Source organism: Eretmochelys imbricata, chromosome 8, assembly GCF_965152235.1.
Source record: "Eretmochelys imbricata isolate rEreImb1 chromosome 8, rEreImb1.hap1, whole genome shotgun sequence".
NCBI lineage: Eukaryota > Metazoa > Chordata > Testudines > Cheloniidae > Eretmochelys > Eretmochelys imbricata.
This window is the reverse complement of record NC_135579.1, coordinates 6,575,892-6,600,540: the sequence shown is the minus strand read 5'-3', so window position 1 is coordinate 6,600,540 and position 24,649 is coordinate 6,575,892. Positions and strand designations below refer to the sequence as shown.

General features: G+C 49.7%; 1 protein-coding gene across 3 annotated transcripts in view; it reads right to left on the bottom strand.

Moving 5' to 3' along the window:
* Positions 1-24,152, bottom strand: part of TNIP1 (TNFAIP3 interacting protein 1) — a 52,113-nt gene extending 27,961 nt beyond the window's left edge. For 2 of the 3 annotated variants that reach the window (XM_077823782.1, XM_077823784.1), the window contains exon 1: positions 17,215-17,323. The gene's annotated coding sequence lies outside the window, so the exon portion shown is untranslated. Of the gene's footprint in view, positions 1-17,214; positions 17,324-24,080 lie in introns of those variants that run through there. The other variant, XM_077823783.1, reaches the window with a different exon arrangement.
* Between the last annotated feature and the right edge of the window lie 497 nt (positions 24,153-24,649).

Here is a 24,649-nt window from a genome sequence, read left to right as displayed (position 1 = left end):
CCAACTGGCAGCCCCCTGCTCATGGACAAAGCCTGTCCCGCCACTTCCTTTCGCCCTGTCCTCAGCATGCACAAGTGTTCAAAGCCACATGGAAGCATCACAGCAGATTCTTCTCCTGTACCCTCCATCATCTCTCACCCATTAACGCAAGCTACAGCCCCTCTCAATTGCATTTACTCACATTCAGAAACTCTGGTTATTTTGGACCCCCAGCATTGTGTTTGCACACCTTTCCCTTAGAGAAAACATCTGTGGGACAGGAGCAGAGCCAGTTAAGGGCTGCTCTCTGCATAGTTTTTGCACCAATTTAACTAGCTCAATTCAGAAACCGATATCATTAAATCGGTGAGACACCTGTGAGCAGACCAACCCCAAGATGGTTTATTGCAATTATCTTTTGAAGCTTCTGAGTGATACACGTTAGTCCTACACCCAATTTGCACTCAGGTCATTCTTTCCCCGCTGCTGACTGGCCCTTTGCTCCAATCTCCTTCTCCACCTCCCTCAAAGTCATTTCACCGCAGTCTCATTCCACTTGATCATGCCTGTTCCTCTCCCCTTCCTCCTTAGAGCTGCTGGGCTCTCCTGCTCTTTGGCCATGTGGTTAACACTAGAGCTGGTTAAAACGTTTTTTTTTAAAAAGATCACAAGAGCCGTGGAAGTTGTTTCATCACAGTTTGACAGATCAAGTTTGTTTGTTTTTTAAAGAAACGTTCCAAGGATATGGGATTTTTTGTAAAGTGACATTTTCTAAAATGATTTTTTTCAGTTTTGACAAGATTCCCGCCACATGACTAAACAGATCAAGTAAACCTGTCAGTGCAAACAGAACAGAGAGAAAATTGCCCCACAGAATCCCCAAATTGAAACCCTCACAAAGGGAAACCAAAAGATAAGAGGGAAAAAATCTCCATGAAAAATTTGTAAAAGACTGAGAAAGAGCAGAATGGTTACATGAATATTTCCGTTGCCAGAAAATGGCCACATTTTTTAATTACAAGTTTTTTAATTACGAGTAAACGCCTTCAACCAGCTCTCAAACACACAGCTTAGTCCTGTCTGTGTTGCAAGATCAAACTCTGTTGGGCTCCACCCTGTTAGATCCATCTTCTGTAATTCACTAGATGATGACCAAAAAGAAAAGGAGTACTTGTGGCACCTTAGAGACTAACAAATTTATCTTAGCATATGCTTTCGTGAGCTACAGCTCACTTCATTGGAAGCATGCTGTAGCTCACGAAAGCTAATGCTCAAATAAATTTGTTAGTCTCTAAGGTGCCACAAGTACTCCTTTTCTTTTTGCAGATACAGACTAACATGGCTGTTACTCTGAAACCTGTCATAGATGATGACCGTGTCAACACAGAACCACAGATCGGGCTCTGAGACATCTCAGATAAGCCCAATAGTTCGTTAAATAGGATTTTTGGCCCCAGGTGCCTCCTGGATACATTCCATGGCCCAACCCAGACATATTCCCAGGTGGAAAAAACAGTCTGTGTTAAGTTAACCAGTTATACAAGAAACAAAAGGCCTGGGGAACCACTAAGTTATTTGCTGGGCCTAAATACCTGGACGTGGCTCAGCCGTGTGCAGAGAATCAGGTAGCGGTGGGCGAGGGGAGAAGAGAGAAAATAGCTGACACCATGACATTTATTTATTAAGCCACCATTTTTATGGATCTCTCAAAAAAAATAAATAAAAAAATAAAAAAAAATCACACCACTGGCTGGCTTTCTGCATCAGTTAAGTGAAACACTCCTTCTTTAAGCTCCAGGAACACCTTTGCCAGCTGCTACATGGCAATCAAAGGCTGCTAAATTACATTTAATACTTCTCAAATAACTTTTCCAGGTAAGCAATGGCTGTAGTAGTCACCACAGGGATGTTATGAAATTGCGAACGGGGTGGAGCGGCTACCTGAGAATCACTGTATCATCACAAGTTCCATGCTAGAGCTGGTCAGGAATTCTTCCACAAATAGTTTTGGTTTTTTACCCCCAAAATGCCAATTCATCAAAACCAAATCTGTTCACAAAACAGGGGCTGGATTCGACAAATCTCCTAACTCAAAAACCTGGGAAAAGAAAAGATTTGAGATTGTCTAAATGGACATTTTACCATTTTCAAAACAGGAAGTTTCACGTGTTTTAAACAAAATGACTTTTTGTTTTGAAATTTTTAGTACATTTATATTTAAAAAAAAAAGGGAAGAAAGGAAGGAGAGCCATTCAAAGAACAAAGATCAAAACTGAATCAAGATCTTTTGATTGAGCCAAATTTTTTTCCAGGTTTTCCATTGGCAAAAATTTTCAAGTTTTTGATTTTTCATCCCGGTTCGGGGCTGGGAATTTTCTCGATATCTCACATTTTTGTGGGACAGGAAAGCTCTAGTCCACGCTCTGAAAATTTGAAGCCCCCTGGCCTGAGGCACTGAGATACTTCCAAGTTTACATAACCTGCCTGTCAGCGGGATCAGGGACTTTCCAGATGACAATTGCCACCTGACAGGATCTGCAACCAGAATAGCAATTAACTCACTGATTGTTTGAAGATAATTAACATGACCTAGGGAGGGACTTTTCCTCCAGAGTAAGGTTTAAAAAACTGGTAGTTAGAATGCACTGGGACCCTAAAGGCACAGCTCTGCGCACTTTCCCTTCTCTCAATGGATGTATTTCACTAACCAGGACTGGATTCCAACAACGCCCACTACGATACAATTTGTGTCCTGGGTTGGAGGCCCAGGAGAAGATTTGCAGGTCCAGTCCCTCTGCTTACTTCTTTGGAGTGCTGCGAGTGCATTATCTTATCACGAACATGTCACAAAGGCCTCCAGCGCACTGCAGTTAACACAGGGCAAATCCCACATTCCATTTCCGCCACCGGCAGCCCTCGTGAAAGAGGAAGTACTGAATCCCAGTCTACAAGTACCGACATGGGGAACAAATATTTAATAACGGGCTCTTCAATCTAGCAGGTCTAACACAATCCAACAGCTGGAAGCTGAAGCTAGACAAATTCAGACTGGAAACAGGCATCAATTTTTAACACAGTCAGAGTAATTGACCATCAGGACAAATTACCAAGGGTTGGGGTGGATTCCTCATCACTGACCATTTTTAAATCAAGATGGGACATTACTGATAAAACTCCACTCCAGGAATTATTCTGTGGAAGTTCTATGGCCTGTGTTATACAGAAGGCCAGACTAGTTGATCAGAAAGATTGCATGGCCAGAAGGGACCAATGAATCCATAAGGAGAGACAGCAATGACAGACAGGCACTGAGCGAGCCCCCTGACCCCTCCACAGCACATAGCTCTCCCAGTGGACCGCCGTCCTGGCCAGCAGCACCTTCTGCCATTCCAGCCCCGACCTCCCTGGGCAGAATCATGCCCAGGCACATGGGCAGCTTGCATGAGGTACATGGACGCCCACAGTAAGGCACCAAGCCTAGATGTTAAGACTGGTGCTTTCTGTACCCTGAGGGAGTTACGACACCACATCTCCAAAGGGAAGACAGGTGCACTCTGACCTTCCAAGGGGGTGAAAAGCAGCCAGAACAGTCACTAGCTTCTCAGCTGCTGCCAGACCAAAGGCTCTGTTTCTGTAGCATGCAGGAGCAGCTGACAGGAAGCTTCCAAAAGCCATGGCAGTTTCAGTACCTGCTGACCTCCCCTAAGGAGCGAGACATCATCCAGCACTGGGAAGTGCTCAGCACTGTCAGATTGAGCGTACCACAGAAGAGATGCACCGAGGGCTAAGTTCTCCCTCGTTATCCAAGAATCAAACATTTGGTTGCTAAGCCTCATTGAACTGGGTGATTTGGAGGGCAGGTGGGTTAATGCACAGGTCTCTCTTAAGAGAATGAGCCATAGAGAACCATTGTCCTAAACTAATGATTCCAATAGCCAGAGGTTGGCTGACTGGAGAGACTTGAGCCACCTGTAGCCTCATATGGATGGCAGCCTCTGCCTGCCTGAGTCTGCTGATGGCCTAGAACAGTAGTTCCAAGCCATCCATCTCTGTCACCTCTGAAGTCTAATGAGGGCAATTCAAAAGTCAAGGTTATTAAGTGTTTCCCCACCAATCAGAAGTGGTATTTAGGCCCAGCTCATTGTGACACACACAGCGTCTCTCTGTCTCACAGAGTCCAAGTCAAGGCTCTTTCTGTCACACCCAGCCCCCACGATCCTCCTGCTGTTCAAGACTCCACAGGTGCCTTTGTTAACCCCTGGGGCCCTCCCATCCCCTCTGACTCAAGGCCACTAGAAGTTTTGTTCATGTTCTGAGGTAGGGCCAGAAGGAGCTGTGAACTTCACCGTTCCTCAGCCCCGAACTGACGAGAAACGTGGGGTGTTTTTTGTTTGTTTTTTTTTCAAGCTGTCCTGGTCTTTTCATCAAGCGATGACGACTCCTCCCGAGTTGTGAGACTCTCTGAGGGGAGAGCACAACAACCTCAAGAGAACCGGAGGGAGAGGACACAGTCACGCAAGGCAGACTGCGGTCACCTGCCCACCAGCTCCGTTCTCAGCCTGCTAGAGTAGAGGGTCGGGGCACAGAGACCTTTCAAAGGAGGGCTTTTATAACAACTCAGCACAAGAAGAAATGAGAGGATGAGAGTGGGTGGGGGAGAATTCAGATTAAAGATCAAGAGTGTCACATGTCTAAATAGCCACATTACAGTGTCTGGGAGAAAAATACAACCCAATGAGCCATCAGTGCCAAGTCAGCAGCATTGGGGATTAGTAACGGGGGGGGGGGGACAGCTCTTGCTCTTTCGTTAACAAGAAGGAGCTTCTCTTCCTCTCCCTCATTCAGTTCTCTCCCCATGCCCGGTATGTTGACTGTAGAGCTAGTCAGGCATTTTCAGACAACTGTTTTTCATCAGAAAATGTCAATTAGTTGAAACCGAAACCACTCGGGGAAAGGGTCGTTTTTCTACAAAAAATAAATAAAAAAAATAAAATAAATTTTGAGTTGAACAAAATTGTCAAAAAGTTTCATTTTGACATTCCAGGTTGAAATCACTTTTTGTTTTAAAATTAAACTAATTATAGTAAAGAAGCAATAAAATTGGTCAAAATTGACCCAAATGGGATTATTTTTTTATTTTTCAGTTTGTGAAAATTTCCTTGGTTTTGACTTTTCAGCCCTATTTGAGACAGGTCATTTTTTCAACATCTTGAATATTTTCATGGGACAGTAAAACTAGTCCGGTGCTAGCCCTTGCTTAGAGTTCTCCCTCCTGTCTCACTCTACTTTAACTAGCAGGCAGCACCAAAGCAGATTGAAAAAGGAAAGGCAGAGAGATCAGGGCTGCGAGGCAGGACTCCTGGGTTCCCACCATATCCCTAGCACTGACTTGCAGTGATGCCCCTTCTGCAAAATGAGGATCACGCTGCTTTAGCGCCCATTCAGGTGTGACAGGGACTAGCTAATGGTTGCTGAGCACTCTGGAAAGGATAAAGGCAATGGGCATTAGATCAAGGGTCTTCAAGGCAAGGTCTCTCCAGTCCGAGGTCTGAGCAGTGTTCAGCTGAGTCCAGTCCTACACTGTACCACACATTCCAATAATAATGCCAGGAAAAATTCCAGCATGGGATTTTTCCAGAACTGCCATACTCAAGTGGGGAGTGTTCCCAAGCAAAGTCTCTCCTAGAATCAGGCAGGTATAGGAACTCTCTTCGACTGCAATTAAAAACATTCCAGGAGCCTGAAGTGCACCAGATGCAATCCAGGGAGCTCATTTGGATTTGCCTGTTTGAACTTCACTTCAAACCAAGAGAGGGCTTTGCTGTGGCCCTCTGATGGAAGGAATCAGGACTGCTCAGCTGTGAACACTGGGGCCTATTCCGCTAACAGCCGGTAGAGATCCTTCCTTAGCTCAGACAGCGGGGACCTGTGCATTTGGAGTATATGGTGACCAGACAGCAAGTGTGAAATTAATCGGGACAGGGGTGGGGGGGTAATAGGAGCCTATATAAGAAAAAGACCCAAAAATCAGGGCTGTCCCTATAAAATTGGGACATCTGGTCACCCTATTGGAGTAGGATGACCTCAGTTCTATTCCTGCTGCTACCATCATGCGGTGAGTGGCCATGGTGTACAGGGAGGAGCTTCACAAACCCATAGCCAGGTCCATGCCAGTAAGAACACAAACAACTTCCTTCCCTTCCGACTTGAGCTCTAGAATTCAATACAATGAGCATGTGCGAATTATGTAACACCACTTCCTTGGAATTTCCCTGTGGAGTTAGCCTCCTCTGAAAGGGTTCTTTGAGACAGTATACAATAGAAGCCAGTCGCGAGTGAGCTAGGACAGTACATCCAGGCACTAGCCTTTCACTTCTGGAGACCCATGTTCAAATCTGCCTACAGTCATAACGACTTTGGTGACCTCCTCTTAATCATTAGCGAAAGACTGTCGGTCCTTGGCAGAGAGAGCCCAGCATGGACCAGAGCAGGTGACACTGCTCAGGATGGAGGTGCATCCGCAGAGCTGGGTGGGGGAAATTTGCACGGTGTTTCCTGGAACCATAACTGGTTCAAACTAGCGCTATGTGCCCTTTGCTAGCCTGGGCATTAAATTCTCACTCATAGTTCCAGCTGCCCTGCAATGTGCTTATTTGTAGATCTCATTGGCCATGACCAGTCCCTCCCACCCCACCCCCAAGGTGATTTAAAAACCCAAGTGGCAAGAGGTTAATTATCAGCCATCCAGTGGGGATGGTGTGAACCTACTCACAAGCTAGTGAATAGCAGCCCTTTGGAACACAAGCACCTATTAAAACATCCAGCATTCACCACCACTGAGAAATGGACGCACACAAAAGCAGCCCACCAAAAGCTCCCCTTACAAGTTCAACATCAACCCACTGACTAGCAGCAAAATGCTCTTTCCAGATCATTCCTCTTCTTGGCAAGGCCCATGTACAGATGAGGAAACAATAAGAAGCCGCACTGGTGTGGGCTATGTTAGAAATATACCACTTTTTTTTGTTTTGGTTTTTGTTTTTCTAAAAGCAGAAGCAGATAGACAATTGGAAAAGAAAAAAGTATTTTCTTCTGGGCAAGAGGAGCAATTGGTATCATATGAACTGCTTAGAGCCCAGGATCACAGAACCCTTAGCTTTAAACCACAATTGTTGGCATCATCTTCCCCTCCTTCCACACGCCCTGCATTGAGAAACCATGGCACACCCAGGAGACTGAGTTAACTAGAGTAGAAGTCACAGTGTAGTCACTCCTCCCCTCCCCCCCCACTGCAAAACGTAGGCATGGGCACATCCATGGAGGACAACCTAAAAACCCCCCACCCTGGACCAGGCTTCCAGAAAACATGAGATTGGCTCAAAAATAGCATACAGTGGGTTCTTTTTATTTCCCTTCGGGGTCCACATTTTTTAACTTTTCGTCACAACCCTGAGGCTAGAAACTTACTTTTAGTAGCAAATACAGATATTGGCGGAAGTGTCAAATGGTTTCAGCAGATATTGGGGCTCCATCGTGCCTGGGGCTGTACAAGCACAGAAGAGACAATCCTTGCTGTAAAGGGTTTACACTCTAAAGACACAGACAGGTCATGGGTAGAGGAGACTGATACAACATACAAGCAAGTGGGAAAGGTGAAGAAGTGACCCAGCTTGGTTAATTACATGTAAGGCTGCGAGTCTGTCATGGAGGACACGGAAAGTCATGGAATCTGTGACTTTCAGCGACCTCCATGAAATTCTGCAGCTGCAGCAGCCAGTGTGGCTGACCACAGGGCCGCATGAGCAACGGGCCCCGGGGGCCACCCAAGCAGCAGCCAGAGCAGCAGCCCCAGGGGTGGCTGCACCTGGCCCCAGGGACCGTCCGAGTCGCGGCCGGTGCAGCTGGCCCCGGGGACCACCTGAGCAGTGGTCCTGGGGCAGCCAGAGCAGGGCCCTGGGGGCAACCGTAGCAGCAGCCCTGAGGCAGCTGCACTGGCTGCTGCTCAGCGACCTCAGGCAGCTGGCCCTGGGGACTATCCTACCAACGGCTAGTGCGGCTAGCCCCGGGGACCGCCTGAGCACTGGTCCCAGGGTGGCTGGGGCAGCAGCCCTGAGGCAGCCACACCAGTCACGGCTCGGTGGCCCTGGGCAGCTAAGATTCAGTCAGGGGTGTTTATAGCAAAAGTCATGGACAGGCCACGGGGCATGAATTATTGTTTACTGCCCGTGACCTGTCCATGACTTTTACTAAAAATACCCGTGACTAAATCTTAGCTTTAATTACATGGACTGTAGGGTTGGGTTGTTTTTTAAATAATTAGGGTTACCCGCAGAGCGGGGCGAGGGGGACAGGAAGAGAAGAGAAGGAACCACAGCTATTGCAAATGAAAACGGAGATTCTCATGGGCTCTTGTCATTCCAGGAGCTGGGGGTTTAAGGGAAAACACCAGATATTGTGAGACTCGCAATAACGTTGTGACCCTGAGCCATCAGAGAGCCAGCCTGCATGTGACCCTTACCCAGCCCCTGGGAAGCCCCAGATATACTGGGAGAGTGATCCCTACATTGCTGCTGACAGCCATGGTTGTCCCCTCTCTAGTGGCTCTGAAAACAATGGACAGTGCTGAGAAACACGCTGGTGCGTTTACACTAGCAGTCAAAGGCGTTCCAAGAGCAGTGGAGGTGTGGGGACAGATTCTGTGCTGAGCCGGAATGACTGTAACAGGGCATTTTCATAACGTACACAGGTGACCTCAAGAATCATAAGGTTTAAGGTCAGACGGGACCACACCAGATCTTCCCGTCTGACCTGCTGTACATCACAGGCCACCAACGCCACCCAGGACCCAAATCCCGCAACCAAAATTAGATTGAAGTAGGACAGCCCACAGGAGATGAAGCTCGTATGTGTCACACAAAGAGAACAGGCAGGACCAAAGTGCACAGATGCATGAGGCCCCTGCCATGGCAGGGAAATGACTGAGAGAGATAAACCCAGATAAACCTGGTAAGTGACCCTCATACACACCCTGCAGAGGAAGGTGAAAAGTCCCCAAGACCACTGCCAATCAGACTGGGGGGGAAATTCCTTCCTGACCCCCATATGACAATCAGTTAGACCCTGACCAAGAACCAGCCAGCACCGGAGAGAGAAAATGTCTAGTGCCACCTCAGAGCCCGGGATGAAGCCTTGAAGCCGGAGCTTTTAGGAACATAAGATATAAACCGGCAGTGAGTCCCAGAGTGGCTGAGCCGTTCCCCCACCATCACAAGCAGCCCCGTGTGTCACATAATCCCATTCACGACTTCACCCAGCTCTCTCAGAGTTAATTCAGTTGTTTGCCCCCACAAGCCTTATTGGGAGGCTGAGAATCACCTGGCCAGTGAGTGAGCCTCTCTCAGAGCTCCCCTTCACCCCTCAGACTGTGGCTCTGTCCCACACATCCCTTAGACACCACCAAATCATTCAGCAGGACCCTGGCACTCACGGGAAATCGAGACAGACGCCCCTCCACACGGGCAGGGCCAGGAAGCAGGTGTGCCAAGCATCAGGAGTCACTGGCACAGCACTATAGAAAAACGCTACTCAGCATCAGCTGATCCTTATGCAGAGCAGGGGGTTTCCTTCTTGCAACACAAGGCAGTCCAGGGCACCCAGGAATCCAGGGCATGAAAGCAATCCCCCAAACTCTGCAACACACTTGGATTCCAAAGGGCACCTGCTGAGGGCAGCAACTATCTCCTCCAAATGAAAGCAAAAACACTTCAGCCTTATTTACTGGAAAGCAGCTAACTATAATAGGGCTGTACCATCTGTGGCCAGGAGGGTAGATACCACGGGGGCTACAATTGGTTTAGGTCTCGGTGAGAACTCCAGTAGTTCCTCAGTCCAGATACAAGTATTCTACAAATAGCTCTCACACACGCCCACCTAACCCCGCTGGGGACATACTTGGCTGGCTACCCTGGGAGCACTGCTGTTTTGAGCATGCTAGCTCAACCAGCTCTAGCGCAGGTCTGGTTTCCCATGGTGGGAAACACACTCCCAGCTGCTGTGTAGACATACCCTTAGAGGCGAAGCCGGAGGGGGAAGCGCGTGCCAGAACACTTGCAGGGCGGGGAGCTGGTTGGGAGAAGGGACTTTCCTGAACGAGGAGCTGAACCTGGAGAACAAAATCCAGATTGTACTATAGTGAATTCAGCCTAGAGTTTGGGTATCTCCTAGCCGTCTGCCTGCAGAAACCATGCCAGAGTTTTATTTACCATAAGGGCTGGCTGGAAAACAACTATTTCAAGGATTCAAAAAGCAAGGTTTCAAAATTTGTTTTCATTCTGATCTGAAATGAAACCACGACCTTTGGCCGTTTTTTATTTGTCGGGAGGGGGGGTTAGAGGGAGAGAGACACACCCCAGAATAGCCAATAGCCTAGTAGTTCTAGTCCCTGCTCTACCTGCTTCACCTACCTCCCCAGCTGAGCGCCCTAACCACTGGGCTATCAGATATTCTAGTCTCGGTCTCTGGGTATGTCTACATGGGAGCTGAAGAAGGTGGAATTTCCAGCTTGGCAAACGTACCCAGGCTAGCTCTGATCAAGCAAGCACACAAAAAAAAACACAAAGCAAAACAAAAAAGTGTAGCCTGATGGAGTGACTTGCAGGATAGCCTAGTTGCCCTGAGTATGTACCTAGGATCTCTTACCGGACTGTACTCGGGCATCCCACTGTCTATGGCTATACTTCTGGTTTTTGTGTGCCAACTCAATACTAGATAGCAGAGGTATGTCTACACAAGCTGGAAACGACACCTCCAGTGTAGGTGTACCCTCGGTCTAGAAATTCCACCCCGACCCAAGAAAACGTCCCAATGAAATTTGTGCCCAAACAGATACATTTCCACATAACATTTCGGTTTTGATGAAACAGCATTTGTCACTGGAAAAATATTTCATCAAAATTTTTTCCAGCTCTTCTTGTAATTCCCCTGGGGGCAGTGACCATGCAGGGGGCAGGTTTTTTAGCAAGCAGGAAAGCCATTGCTCTTATAGGTTCCTGCTAGAAGCAATTACCAGCCACCTATTAGCCAGAGACCAATGCAAAGGAGCACCAATAGTGAGATTTTAGCAGTAGCGCCCTGATCAGAAGCTAAACCCCTTCTGTGGGGTGATGGTCTTCTTTGCAGGATTCTGTCCTTGGATGCTGCTTGGGGACCCCATCCTCTTTTGGGAAGATAAGTTCTCTCTATTAATCTACCCTTTCCCTAGACCAAGTATTTTAATTTGGCTTCCCACACTGCATCAGTACCTGCCTCAGCTACTGATCACAGCTTTCCAAAGTAGCAGAATAAACTGACATGCTTTCCCAGCAGCCTTCAAAGCTCCAAACAGCAGCATTTAAAATGAAGCAGAACTTGTTAAGTGTACTCTGCTGCTGCTTGAGGAAACTCTGAGCAGCAGCAGTGGCAGTGACACTGCCAGCAGACTCAGGAAGTCAGCATGGAACCAAGTCCCATTTGAAAGGTTATCTTCATAACCATAAGAGCTAGAATTCTTAAATAAAGGCTGAAATTCTGTAGAAACTGATGGCTAAGCTCCTCTATGCTCTCTTCACTCACCGGGCAACATTTCGTACCCATCATTGGCAAGTGAAACTTCAAGCCCTGTGCAAAACAGCGGGTCAGGCTGAAGGGGTATTATAGGATCAGCTCAGCCCGTAGTGCTACAAGAAGAAAAGGCCGTTAAAGACTCACTTCCCTTTCTGTCATTATTTTGCCTTTTCAAACACAGTTCTGAGCTCCGGCTGAGAAATCTTATATGAGTGTCACTGTTTCCAGAGCTCCCAGAATAAACACCATGGCTCAAGCTATGTGGGATGCACACCCCCAACTCCAGTATCCCATAATTGTCTTTGCAGGAGGTAACAAACAATAACTACATTTAGCAATAGCTGAGGCTGCTCCAGGATATACCCCCTCCACCCAAAACCTGAGAAGCATGGAAATAAGATAAGGGGAAGGACTTGTGCATTTCTTTCCACCTTCATCTTGCTTCCAATGCCATTAATAACACTGCATAAGGCTCTCACTTCCATCTCCAACAGATACCCAAAAGCAATACCAACAGTCATCCAGCTCACTCTCTAAAGCAAGTGCTCAACAGTGACCTCAGATGCATCTAGGATCCATCCTTTCAGCACATCTGACTATCCAACATGCCATGTGTTGGGGGAGTTATTCTGCCTTGACCCTGCTGAGGTCACCATATGATGCAGCTATGTCATGATACAGCTCCAGCTTTTCAGGTGTGGTTCCAGGTACATTAGTAAACAGATCAGTTTTCCCATAGATGTTTCAGAGTAGCAGCCGTGTTAGTCTGTATCCGCAAAAAGAAAAGGAGGACTTGTGGCACCTCAGAGACTAACAAATTTATTTGCTGTTATACCTACATTTAGAAGCGTGATTTCTAAGCTGCAGGAAATAACCAAAAAGCTTTTTGAGGATGGCAGGGGAACAGGCCTCCCTACCCCAGCCCTTATGAGGTGCTCATTCACTCACACCTAATATTGTTACAAAACATGTATGTAGAGCTGGAAATGTACACCATGCTTTATAAATATAGAGAGGAATGTTTCTGGACTAAAAGAGCTTACAATAGCTGGAGCACGTGCCATTCTGTCGCTAAATGCTTTCCAGATTGTCTCAGAGAAAGCATCTTTATAATCCAGGAAGCACTATGGGATTACGGGTGGGGGCTGTGCCAAACTGCATATGCTTGTTATTATGTAAATGAGTACTATTATGAACTAGCAATCTGCTAGGCACACCAGCCTGGTCCTCTACTAGGTTTCCTGGACAGAAGACAAGAAAAATGACGGACAAAGCTTGCTCTGTTTATTGTAAACTCTGTGGAGTGGGGACTGTCTTTTTGATCTGTGTTGCTCAAACTTTCCCCATAGGACAGAGCATATCCTAACAGATGGACTGGCTCCCGGACACCTCCCCTCTCATTTGGGACCACACAACATCCCTGGGGTCACTACAACAATTGCTTACACGAGAAAGTAAAACTGGAAGGACCGCATGTATTTCAGAGAATCTTATACATGTAGGGTTGGAAGGGACCTTGAGAGGTCATTTAGTTCAGCCCCCTGTGCTTATACAGGACCAACTAAACCTAGACCGTCCTTGACAGGCGTTTATTTAACCTGTTCGCAAAAACCTCCAATGACGGGGATTCCACAACTTCCCTTGGAAGCCTATTGCAATACTTAACTAGTCTTGTAGTTTGGAAGTTTTTCCTAATATCTAACCTAAATTTCCCTTGCTGCAGATTAAGTCAATTGCTTCTTGTCCTATCTTCAGTGGACATGGGGAACTGATCGTCATCTTTATAAGAGCCCTTAACATATATGAAGACTGTTATCAGGACTCCCCTCAGTCTTCTTGTCCTCAGGGCTAAACAGGTCCAGGTTTTTTAAAGCTTTCCTCATAAGTCAGGTGTTCTAAACTGTTTATCTTTTTCGTTGCTCTCCTTTGGACTCTCTCCAATTTGTCCACATCTTTCTGAAAGGTGCCCAGAACTGGATACAGTACTCCAGCTGCAGCCTTGCTCGTGCAGAGCAAAGTGGGACAATTACCTCTCACGTTTTACATACTACACTCCTGTGAATAAACCCCAGAATGATAATCAGCTTTTTTCACAACTGCGTCACATTCTTGTCACATATTCAGTATGTGATCCACTATAACCCCCAGATCCTTTTCTGCAGTACTGCTACCTAGCCAGCTATTCCCCATTTGGAGTCGTGCATTTGATTTTCCTTCCTAAGTGTAATATTTTGCACTTGCCTTTATTGAATTTCATCTTGTTCATTTCAGATCAATTTTCCAAGTTATCAAGGTCATTTTGAATTCTAATCCTGTGCTCCAAAGTGCTTCCAATCGCGCCCAGCTTGGTATCATGTGTAGATTTTACAAGCATACTCTCTGTTCCAAGTCATTAATAAAATATTGAATAATACTGGACGTAGGACAGACCCCTGCAGGACCTCACTAGAAATATCCCCCTAGTCTGAGAGAGAACCACTGATAACTACTCCTTGAGTATGGTCTTTCAGTTATGCAACCACCTTACAGTAATTTCATCTGGACCATATTTCCCTAGTTTGCTTATGAAAATGTCATGAGGGTCTGTGGCAAATGCCTTACGAAAATCAAGATACATTAGGTCTACTACTTCCCCCTATCCACCAGGCCAGTAACCGCATCAAAGGAGGAAATTAGGTGGATATGACATGATTTGTTCTTTACAAAACCATGTCGTCTATTCCTTATAACTATTATCCTCTAGGTGCTTACAAATGGATTGCTTAATAATTTGTTCCAGTATCTTTCCAGGTAACAAAGTTAGGCTAACTGGTCTATAATTCCCACTCCCTGGGTACTCTTTGTTCCCTTTTTCGAAGATAGGTACTATGTTTGCCCATCTCCAGTCCTTTGGGACCTCAACCCATCATCCATGAGTTCTTGAAGATGGTTCCAAGATTGCTTCAGCTAGTTCCTTAAGTAGTCAAGAGTGAATTTCGTCAGGCCCTGCCAACTTCAATACATTTAACTTATCTAAATATTCTTTAACCTGTTCTTTTCCCTGTTCTGGCTTATGTCCGTCCCCCCTTGTTGTTAATATTAATCATGCATCTGGTCACAATTAAACTTTTTGTAAGTGAATCAAAATAGGCATTAAACACCTCAGCCTTCTTGATGTCATCAGCTATTAGCTCTCCTTACTTGCTAAGTAGTAGACCTACACTTTACTTCATCTTTCTCTCGCTCCTAATGTATTTATAGAACCTTGTCTTATTGCCTGTTATGTCCCTTGCCAGGCACAACTTAGGTGGTGCTGTAGCCTGATGTTGTCCCTACATGCTTGTGCTATTCTTTTGTATTCATCCTTAGCAATCTGTCCAGGTCTCCACTTTTTGTAGGATTCCTTTTTGATTGTCAGTTTATTAACCGATGGAGCCATATTGGCCTCTTACTATTCTTCCTATCTTTCCTTTACATTGGAATAGTTTGCTGTTGTGCCATTAATACTGTCTCTTTGAGAAAATGCCAGCTTTCCTGACATGTTTACCTTTCCATTTTCTTCCCCTGGGACCTCACCTACCAGTTCTCTGAGTGTGTTAAAGTCTGCTTTCTTTGAAGTCCATTGTCCTTATTCCCCTGCTTTCATGCCTTCCTTTCCTTAGGATAATGAAATCTATCATTTCAAGATCACTTTCACCCAAACAGCTTTCCACCTTCAGATTTGCAAACAATTCCTTCCTGGTAGCCAGAATCAAATCTAAAATGGCTTCCCCTCTGGCTACTTCCTCCACCTTCTGAAACAAGTTGTCCCAATACGTTCCAATAACTTATTGGAGATTGTGTGTTTTGCCATATTACTTTTCCAACAGATAAGTGGATAGTTAAAGTTCCTCATTACCATTACAACCTGGTCTCATTTTTAGTTGTCTTTGTGTGATGCAGGAGCTGGAAGCAAGGAGAGATGCCAGCCCCATATGACCAGCTGGCTGTCTGGACCACTAGCAAGCACTCTGTGAACCACTGATGGTCCATGGACTACACAGCTCAGTAACCTTTGATCTAACCCAAAGAGGCAATCAGCAAGTTATATTTTCCTAGGGCTCGTCTTTGCTTTTCAGTCAAAGCCAGGTAAATGCAAATCTGGAAAGGTAAACTGCAGGGAGAACACGGCTCTCTCTTTCAAAGATCAGCTAGGATGTTGTTCTTCAAAATCACAACTGGATTGACTATTGAGATGTTTCTTCCCCCCCATCAGATCCTTTGACTTGCAGCACACAGAACCAGGTGTCCACCAGACACTCTTCTAAGGCCAGTTCCGAGGCCTTCCGTGCACGATGCTCCCTTTGTCATTTGGTCAATCTGTGACAAGGTTAGCAGGGAAGGCTGTGTCTAGTGATCAGTTCAGAGGACAGGTTGTCAGGCCTCTTGGGTTCTACAGGTGAGCGACGTGAGCGAGGCAAGTCATTTCCCAGAGGATCAGCGTCTCCATCCGTATGGCAGGGATAATACTACATATCATTATCCCAGGGCTGTTGCAAGGTTTATCTAACGTATGTCCATAAAGTCCACAGAGACTCTCGGATTAAAAATACTGTATGCGAGCAGGACGCCGTCAATATTACCTGGGGAGGCACAGCCTGCAGGGACTCACCAAGGAGCCTCAAATGGCTCCTGGGAATGGGTACGTTTCTCTTCTGGAAGCTGCTACTATGACAGACGCTGTCCCCAAGGAAGAGCTGTAAGTGGCATCTATAATCAGCAGCACCCCAGGTCCCAGCACACCCCCAAGGTCTGCGCTGTGTATGGGCAGCATGTAACACCCCCACACCTTACCCCATGCACACTGTGCCTTAGGGGGGACCTCGAGGGAGTGTGGCACTGCCGGGGAGCTTTGGGGTGAATGGCTTTGCAGGACGACGTCTCATGATTCGCCAGGTGGGCACCGCACCTCAGCCTTTCCACCGCAGGTCCATGAATCCTCCAGGCCCGCTCAGAAAGAGTGAGTCACTTGGTGCCGGGGTGGGGGGCCATGCAGGAGATGTCTGAAGAGCCGCCGAGAGGGTGGGGGGGTGGCTTTACACACACGCCCCGGCCTCCATGGCACAGAACCCATTATCAGCCTTGTAGGAACCCCACCCCACAGACCCCACCGCTCCGGGGAAGCGGAGCAGAGCGTGACTTCCATCAACCGCCCCACTCCCTCTGCAATAACAACATCCCCCCGGGGTGGGGAGGGGGGGGCACCACCTCCATTCCCACACCTACGGTGCTTCCTTCCCAGGAGCCCCACAGCGGGGGGAGGGAGGGGGGGCACTTGGGGAAGCAAAACGCCTCCGGAGACAGCCGAGCTGCTGGGGGCAGAGAGGGAGGGAGGAGAGAGAGAGAGAAGCCCGATCTGTCAAGCCCCGGTTTGCTTTCCAAACATTCAGCTGTAGTCTCCCTCCCAGCCAGCCCCCCCAGCCCAGCCCCCCGGCAAGGGGGACGCAGCCAGGCCAGCCGAGAACAACACGGCGCGGCGGAGCCAGGCAGCGGCAGCAGCGCCCCGCCCCTGGGGCCGCCTGCAGCCAGGGCCCCCGCCAGCGGGGCCGGCTGCAGGAGGGGCCCGTGCACCTTTGCAAGCGGGGGGGGGGGGGGGGAGAGAGGGTCTCGTCCTACCTGGGAGACGGGCAGCCCGGGTCCGCCGGCAGCGCGCGCCCTACCGCGACTGCGGCTCGGACATCGCAGCGCCCCGCGCGCTGGCCGGCGGGCGGCGGGAGGAGGCGGGGGCGGAGGAAGTGTGAGTCAGCGCCGCCTCCCCTGGAAATTCCCACCCGTGATTGACGGGCTGAGCGCTAACCCGCAGATCCCCCCCCCCGCCCGCCCCATGGCGTGCCGCAGACCAGCTGCCAGCGGCAGGCGGAGGGCGTTATAAACAGAGAGAGCGGGGGGGGGGGGGCACGGGGGAAGCAGAGGGAGCGGTACGGTCAAGGGAAAGGGAAAGCCGCGGGGCCAAAGGATGGGAGGGACCACCAGGAAACTACCCTCGGGTTCTGGATCGATTGCCCCCGTGCCCCGCAGCGGCCGGCTTGCGGGCGGTGGCGTTCTGCGTTGATGGCCCCGGGCCTCGGGGTTGCACACGGTGCCGTTCTGGAGCGTTCTGGGTCGATGGCCCCCGTGCCCCGCAGTGTCGGGGTTCTACGCTGTGACGTTCTGGATGGATGGCCCCGTGCCCCGCAGTGTCGGGGTTGTACGCTGTGACATGCTGGATGGATGGCCCCCGTGCCCTGCAGTGTCGGGGTTCTACGCTGTGACGTTCTGGGTCGATGGCCCCCGTGCCCCGCAGTGTCGGGGTTCTACGCTGTGACGTTCTGGGTCGATGGCCCCGTGCCCCGCAGTGTCGGGGTTCTACGCTGTGACATGCTGGATGGATGGCCCCCGTGCCCCGCAGTGTCGGGGTTCTACGCTGTGACATGCTGGATCGATGGCCCCCGTGCCCCGCAGTGTCGGGGTTCTACGCTGTGACGTTCTGGAGCGTTCTGGGTCGATGGCCCCGTGCCCCGCAGTGTCGGGGTTGTACGCTGTGACATGCTGGATGGATGGCCCCGTGCCCCGCAGTGTCGGGGTTCTACGCTGTGACATGCTGGATGGATGGCCCCGTGCCCCGCAGTGTCGGGGTTCTACGCTGTGACATGCTGGATGGATGGCCCCGTGCCCCGCAGTGTCGGGGTTCTACGCTGTGACATGCTGGATGGATGGCCCCGTGCCCCGCAGTGTCGGGGTTGTACGCTGTGACATGCTGGATGGATGGCCCCGTGCCCCGCAGTGTCGGGGTTCTACGCTGTGACATGCTGGATGGATGGCCCCGTGCCCCGCAGTGTCGGGGTTGTACGCTGTGACATGCTGGATGGATGGCCCCGTGCCCCGCAGTGTCGGGGTTCTACGCTGTGACATGCTGGATGGATGGCCCCGTGCCCCGCAGTGTCGGGGTTGTACGCTGTGACGTTCTGGAGCGTTCTGGGTCGATGGCCCCGTGCCCCGCAGTGTCGGGGTTGTACGCTGTGACATGCTGGATCGATGGCCCCGTGCCCCGCAGTGTCGGGGTTCTACGCTGTGACATGCTGGATCGATGGCCCCGTGCCCCGCAGTGTCGGGGTTCTACGCTGTGACGTTCTGGATCGATGGCCCCGTGCCCCGCAGTGTCGGGGTTCTACGCTGTGACATGCTGGATGGATGGCCCCGTGCCCCGCAGTGTCGGGGTTCTACGCTGTGACATGCTGGATCGATGGCCCCCGTGCCCCGCAGTGTCGGGGTTCTACGCTGTGACATGCTGGATCGATGGCCCCGTGCCCCGCAGTGTCGGGGTTCTACGCTGTGACATGCTGGATCGATGGCCCCCGTGCCCCGCAGTGTCGGGGTTCTACGCTGTGACATGCTGGATCGATGGCCCCGTGCCCCGCAGTGTCGGGGTTCTACGCTGTGACGTTCTGGATCGATGGCCCCGTGCCCCGCAGTGTCGGGGTTCTACGCTGTGACATGCTGGATCGATGGCCCCCGTGCCCCGCAGTGTCGGGGTTGTACGCTGTGACGTTCTGGAGCGTTCTGGGTCGATGGCCCCGTGCCCCGCAGTGTCGGGGTTCTACGCTGTGACATGCTGGATGGATGGCCCCGTGCCCCGCAGTGTCGGGGTTCTACGCTGTGACATGCTGGATGGATGGCCCCCGTGCCCTGCAGTGTCGGGGTTCTACGCTGTGACGTTCTGGATGGATGGCCCCGTGCCCCGCAGTGTCGGGGTTCTACGCTGTGACGTTCTGGAGGGATGGCCCCATGCCCCGCAGTGTCGGGGTTCTACGCTGTGACATGCTGGATCGATGGCCCCGTGCCCCGCAGTGTCGGGGTTGTACGCTGTGACGTTCTGGAGGGATGGCCCCGTGCCCCGCAGTGTCGGGGTTGTACACTCTGACATTCTGGATGGATGGCCCCGTGCCCCGCAGTGTCGGGGTTGTACGCTGTGACGTTCTGGAGGGATGGCCTGTGCCCTGCAGTGTCGGGGTTCTACGCTGTGACGTTCTGGAGGGATGGCCCCGTGCCCCGCAGTGTCGGGGTTCTACGCTGTGACGTTCTGGAGGGATGGCCCCGTGCCCCGCAGTGTCGGGGTTCTACGCTGTGACGTTCTGGAGGGATGGCCCCGTGCCCCGCAGTGTCGGGGTTGTACGCTGTGACGTTCTGGATCGATGGCCCCGTGCCCCGCAGTGTCGGGGTTCTACGCTGTGACGTTCTGGATCGATGGCCCCGTGCCCCGCAGTGTCAGGGTTCTACGCTGTGACGTTCTGGAGGGATGGCCCCCGTGCCCCGCAGTGTCGGGGTTGTACGCTGTGACGTTCTGGATGGATGGCCCCGTGCCCCGCAGTGTCGGGGTTGTACGTTGTGACGTTCTGGATCGATGGCCCTGTGCCCCGCAGCGTTGGGGTTGTACGCTGTGACGTTCTGGATGGATGTCCCTGCAGTGTCGGGGTTGTACACTCTGACATTCTGGATGGATGGCCCCGTGCCCCGCAGTGTCGGGGTTGTACGCTGTGACATTCTGGAGGGATGGCCCTGCAGTGTCGGGGTTGTACACTGTGACGTTCTGGAGCATTCTGGACCAATGGCCCTATGCCCTGCGGGTTGTACAGTGTGACGTTCTGGAGCATTCTGGACCAATGGCCCTATGCCCTGCGGGTTGTACAGTGCGATGTTCTGGAGCATTCTGGACTGGCGGCCCCATGCCCTGTAGCATCGGAGTTGTACACTGCGATGTTCTGGAGCATTCTGGACTGACAGCCCCATGCCCTGTAGCATCGGAGTTGCAGACTGCGATGTTCTGGAGCATTCTGAACTGACGGCCCCATGCCCTGTAGCATCGGAGTTGCACACTGTGATGTTCTGGAGCATTCTGGACTGACGGCCCCATGCCCTGTAGCATCGGAGTTGTACACTGTGATGTCCTGGAGCATTCTGGACTGATGGCCCCATACCCTATGGGATCACTCGCCTGAGCTGTAGCGTGCTGGATCATGGCTACAGAACGCTGTCATTGCCTTTATAATGCAAAGAGCAGAAAGAGGCAACCACTCTTATCTCCCTAAGTTTCCCTTCCTAAATTTAGCACTCGAATGGTTTGGAGTCTTCAAATCACTGATCCACCTTGGCTATCTTTGAAGGGGGAAGAGGCAGGCAGGGAGGCAGAAGGCTGATTACATATGTGGAGGGGATTTCCACTCCTGGATGGAAGTGGGTACCGCCACTGTGGTTCCTGCAGTAAACATTGGGCTGCTCACGATCTGCTGCTTCCTCTCAGTCTCTCCAACCCACAGAGTCACTCCGGAAAAAAAAAAGCCTTTAAGCCTGCATCTGATTCTGTTAATATTTACTATTCGTATTGTCATAGCAAGAAGCAGCCCCGGTCTGCCCAACGACCAGGACACCATTGTGTGAACACAGAACAAAAAGATGGTCTTTGCCCCACATGTTAGATGCCCACTGGCTGTCTGCTTGCATCTGGCAGTATCGGTAATCATTACGAGATACTTATGCATGGTGGCCTTTGTGATTTGCAGGGTGCCAAGGGAGAGCAGGTCCCATGCTGATGATATAGCTCAATGTGCAGCAGCAGTCAAAAAAACTAACAGAATGTTAGGAACCATTAGGAAAGGGATAGATAATCAGACAGAGAATATTGTAATGTCACTATATAAATCCATGGTACTCCCACCCCTGCAATACTGTATGTAGTTCTGGTTGCCCCATCTCAGAAAAGATATATTAGAATTGGAAAAGGTCCAGAGAAAGGCAACAAAAATGATTAAGGGTATGGGACAGCTTCCATACGAGGAGAGATTAGAAAGAGAGGGGAGTTTTCAGCTTGGAAAAGAGACGACTAAAGGGGGTTATGATAGAGGGCTATAAAATCATGAATGGTGAGTAGAAAATGAATAAGGAAGTGTTATTTACCTCTTCACATAACACAAGAATCAGGGGTCACCCAATGAAATTAATAGGCAGCAGATTTAAAACAAACAAAAGGGAAGTACTACTTCACACAACATACGGTCAGCCTGTGGAACTCCTTGCTAGGGGATGCTGTGAAGGCCGAACTTATAATGGGGTTAAAAAAATTAGATAAGTTCACGGAGGATACATCAATGGCTATTAGCCAAGCTGTTCGGCGATACAACCTCATGCTGTGGGTGTCCCTAGCCTCTGACTGCCTGAAGCTGGGACTGGATGACTAGGGTTGGTCACTTGATGATTGCCTGTTCTGTTCATTCCCTCTGAAGCACCTAGCATTAGTAGAGGGGGGAGTCTGTCAGCAAGGACTGTCAGCAGCTGTCAGCAAGGACTCCTTGGTTCTGGGGCGGGGAGAAATAGAACAGAAACCCTGAACCTTTAGGTGGATGCTCTTAAGCCAGTGAGTATCATAGAATCATAGAATATCAGGGTTGGAAGGGACCTCAGGAGGTCATCTAGTCCAACCCCCTGCTCAAAGTGTGACCAATCCCCAACTAAATCATCCCAGCCAGAGCTGTGTCACGCCTGACCTTAAAAACCTCTAAGGAAGGAGATTCCACCACCTCCCTTGGTAACCCATTCCAATGCTTCACCACCCTCCTAGAGCAAAAGTTTTTCCTAATATCCAACCTAAACCTCCCCCACTGCAACTTGAGACCATTACTCCTTGTTCTATCATCTGGTACCACTGAGAACAGTCTAGATCCATTCCCTTTGGAACCCCCCTTCAGGTAGTTGAAAGCAGCTATCAAATCCCCCTGACTCTTCTCTTCTGCAGACTAAATAATTCCCATTCCCTCAGCCTCTCCTCATAAATCATGTGTTCCAGCCCCCTAATCGTTTTTGTTGCCCTCCGCTGGACTCTTTCCAATTTTTCCACATCTTTCTTGTAGTGTGGGGCCCCAAACTGGACACAGTACTCCAGATGAGGCCTCACCAATGCCAAATAGAGGGGGGACATCACAGACTCAGAGGTGGAACCCCCTGCCAGACTGGGGAGGTGAAGGTGGAGCACGGGGAGCATGGAGGTGCAAAATCCATTCTTACTTAAAGTTTTCACAAGTGAATTATACCAATGTAACTGTGAGTTGCCAGACGAAGCATTCCGTTAGCTAGAGGATGGTCACTGTGTTTCCTCAGAATGCCAGAGACTCACTGCTTTGTTTCACAATGACCACATATTTGCCTAACCTTGTAACTATGGCTGGCTCCCCTTGATATCAAGGGGAACTGTCCATGAAGGTCAAGAGTGATGCATGAGAGGCACGCCTATATACAGTGCAAAGAGCAGCTCCAGAGTTACCGAAGCTTTCCTGGCACCATGAGCAGCTCAGATTGTGAGAATTCCCCAGCCTTTATTGCCTAAGGGAGAGTCAAGTCATCTTTGAGCTGTTCTCATAATATATTGGAAAACCGACATTACGATCTGTTTCCTTATCACATTTCCCTCCCCCGGCACCATCGCTTCTGTTATTGTAGGGTGCTCATGAGCAACAATGGTGCATAATGACAGGAAAAAAGAGCCAGTGACAACTGCAGGGAATTTCCCCATTTCTGCACAATATTGCACAGATTTTCACATACGCTGGACCGATCTTCCATTTAATTATTAGCCATTTTTTGCCAGTAAGGTGCTAGGGAATATGCCTATCAGGCTGTGGAACAAGCAGAGGATCCACACTGCAAGCAGAGAAGTTGAACCATTCCCCCACAGCTTTCAGCCTATGCACCTCACTGCTGACTTGTAGCAACTCCTGCTAGCCCATGGTGGGCTCTCCCAGAAGGCTGCCTGTACACTTCAGTCCTGCCCTACAGCATGGTCAGCCGTTCCAGTCTTGGGTTCCCGCAGCACACTGCTCACGCACCACCATCACTTTTTGGAAACTGGAGGCTTCAGGAAACACCGGAGAACATGGTCATTAAAGTACGTTACAAGGGGTAAGCTCTGTGGCCTAGTCGCTTGTTGCTCTAAATAGAACAATGCCTTAAAATGTTCTACAGGGTTTAATTTCACAGCTCACTGTGTTCTAGGACTTTGGTCGTGGGACTCTCGTGTCCTGCATTTTAAACCAGTGCAGGAAATGTAAATGCCTATGTTCTACAGCTGAATGTACCACCCAGGTGCTCTGTGCACCCAGGAATCTATGGGAACCTTGGGACTGAAAAACAGTCATTATCACTGCTTCTCGTAGCCCAGCTGGAACTCGTTTCGTTCTGTTTTTTGTTCTGTGAGCCAGCAGAAAGCCTGGAGGCAAAGCTAAATACGGCCATATTGAGCCACAAAGGGGCTTATTTTTAAGATAGTTTCTCAGCCTGCAAATAAATAGCCTAAGGCAATCTGTAAAAACTCTGTTCTATTTCTGTCAAAGAGAGACAAAGAGGTGTCATGTCTCTATCTCCATAGTTCCAGAATCTTGATTTACAACATAACTGACTCTTCTCCCTTTCACCTTATCTACCACATGCTCTGGCTAAAAGAACGTTTGGTTACTCACCCAGGTAGGGCCAAGGGGAGCTGGCGAGAGAGAGCCTTCGGTCCAGACTCTGGGCTGTTAAGCGAATACAGGAAGGAGAGCCCAGCTGAGTTACTTTTAGGCAGGAGAAGGGAAATTCCCCATGCTGAGGCCCCAGACAGCTGGAGTGGTTTTGATAAGGAGCCACACACAGCATGAAGGGCTATCCTGTGTCTGTCCTCCTGAAGAGGGGGCTGTACCTCACTTATTAGTTAGTAATTGCAGCCTGGAACCACAGAACAATGATTCAGTTATGGAATCCTAGAAAGGCTGATGAGATCATCCAGTTCCTGCCTGGCCATCGGAAGATTGTTCTCTTTCCCACATTCCCATATGTTTAGTGACTTCCCTAGGAAGCCTGTTTAGCGTTGCTAGGAAATACTTCCTGCTGGCCAGCCTGCCTTGTCCTCCCTAGCCAGTGATCAGTGCATCCCATTGACAGTCCCTCACTGTCCCATCAGCCTCAGCAGCAGTGAAGTCGAGTGGGCCAGTGGTAAATTCTGAAGGCAAGGTGAATAGACGCCAGCCCTGCAGTCGTTCCAGATAAACCA